This window comes from Etheostoma cragini, unplaced genomic scaffold (assembly GCF_013103735.1).
Source record: "Etheostoma cragini isolate CJK2018 unplaced genomic scaffold, CSU_Ecrag_1.0 ScbMSFa_4654, whole genome shotgun sequence".
NCBI classification, from domain to species: domain Eukaryota; kingdom Metazoa; phylum Chordata; class Actinopteri; order Perciformes; family Percidae; genus Etheostoma; species Etheostoma cragini.
In genome coordinates, this window is record NW_023269049.1 from 1517 (window position 1) to 3676 (window position 2160).

At 40.8% G+C, this 2160-nt stretch overlaps 1 long non-coding RNA gene across 1 annotated transcript; it reads right to left on the minus strand.

Moving 5' to 3' along the window:
- Positions 1–31: 31 nt before the first annotated feature.
- On the minus strand, positions 32–1918 carry LOC117941198. The gene is made up of 3 exons (XR_004655874.1): positions 1352–1918; positions 433–441; positions 32–348 (listed from the first exon to the last, which is right to left on the minus strand). It is a non-coding gene; the product is annotated as an uncharacterized LOC117941198 (long non-coding RNA).
- Positions 1919–2160: the final 242 nt, after the last annotated feature.

Below are 2160 nucleotides of genomic sequence, written 5' to 3' on the forward strand. Positions count from 1 at the left end.
TGTGTGTGTGTGTTTGTGTGTGTGTGTGTGTGTGTGTGTGTGTGTGTGTGTGTGTGTGTGTGACAGAAGAAGGAAGTAGCTGCACCTTCATAAAAATGAAGGCTGAAATACATTAACTCTCCACCTGGAAGATCGCCGTATAGGTATAATAAATAATTGTTAAATGTACCACACACACACACACACACGCACAGACACACACACACACAGTCTCACCGCTCGTGGAGAGACAGCGTGGAGCTGCTCCTCAGATAGAAACAGGCTGGTTCTGTCTCCATGGCAACAAGTTGATGGATGAGGAGACACTGTTACACCTGCTCCACCTGCTAATTAACGGACCTGCTCCACCTGCTGATTAACGGACCTGCTCCACCTGCTGATTAACATCCACCTGCTGATTAACGGACCTGCTCCACCTGCTGATTAACGGACCTGCTCCACCTGCTGATTAACAAAGACGGACGCTTGTTAAATCACTGATACACCTGTATGTATCTAATATCTCGATATTAACAACTAATAAAATATAACAAAAAGGGCTTCAATGTGCTTCAGATTACAGCCGAATTTGAGAGAATTTCCCAAGGATTCACGGGTCTAATCTTTGGTCCGAAAGGGTTTTAATTTCGCTGATAAACTATAAAAAATATTACGTTTCATTTTTTTTAAACTACGGTTTCGCCGCCATTATCCCTCTTGTAGCATTAAAACAGTACCAACAAGAACAGGTGGGTGTGTTGGGACATCAGCCGAATTTAAGGGGAGAACACAAGGATTGAAGGGTTTTTAACTTTTATCTGTAAAGTGATTAATATCGCGGATAAACTATGAAATATATTACGTTTCGCCGATTTTACAATGGACTCACCGCCATTCTCTCTCCGTGCAAGAGTAGCATTACAACCTCATGGGACGTACGTTTTAAACACGTGCAACTCTTCTTTTTGATTAAATAATCTAATTTAGAGTATGAATTAAGTGTGAATAATTAATTAGTTTCTTTACCTTTGAGGTGGTTGGATTTAATCGATAAGAAGAAGCCTTTTCACTCGTTATTCAACGTCGCTGTCCGAGTTTACACTGTGAGTTATTACTGCTAATTATTTTACAGGGTGTGTTATCAGCCGAATTTGAGGTAAGAACACGAGGATTTACGGGTCTTTAACTTTTAACTGTAAAGAGTTTTAATGTCGCTGATTAACTGTGAAACATTACGTTTCGCCGGTTTTAAATCCGCCGCCATTTTCCCTCTCGGTACGAAAGTAGCATCGCCGTTAGCTTAAATACTTTCTCTATGGCTTTGTGATATATTTTAGGGTAATTGTTGGTGAAGGAAGCGGTGAATATTTACCTTTTATCCTCTCAGTGATCGTCTTGTTATCGGCGTGTTTTAACGCCGTCAGTCCTGCATTAAAGACACCAGGGAAGCGTCAACAAGCTCAGAGTTTAACCGCTAACGAGTGCCACGCTCTAAGCTAAAGTTATAGCTAGCTAGCTAGCTAGCATCCGCTCCGGTGTTGCGTCAAGTTCGGCATCCCTGCCGAGAGTTGCCTCCACAAGAGGAATTATGATTTTTAAGACATAATACTGATACAAAATCTTCCTAAACTTATTTGTCTTGTTTATCAATAACTATAAATAATCTGAAGTCTTTGATTTTAGGAGGTTTAGAGGCAGAAAGGGTTTGTTGCTGCCCGAGTGCGAGTGGGTGCAAAACTCTGCTTAACACCTCGTCAGGGAAATTAGCATCGTCGGTCCTTACCTGTCGCTGTTTCTCCGGTTTGCGAGACTTCTACAACAGTTCAGACTGAAACACAAAGTAAATTCTGTTGTCAGATTCACTGTTACGTCAGACCACGGGTGTATTAAGACGGACAACCCAGCTAACATAAGCTAACAGCAGCTAACAGCAAGTTCAGCTTTAGCTTCTTTTAGCATCTTTAAAGTCACTACAGGTGAATGAGGAAAATATTTGGACCCAAATTTGACATTTTTGTCCCTTTTTCAGACTTTTGTTTTCAGTTTTCGCTATAACCACGTTACTACTTATACACTACTTTTTGGAATTCATGACCAATAACCCTAAATAATCACTACTTTTAGCGTGTATAGAGCAGCATATCTCCACCAGACTCCATGTAAATAATCACTACTTTTAGC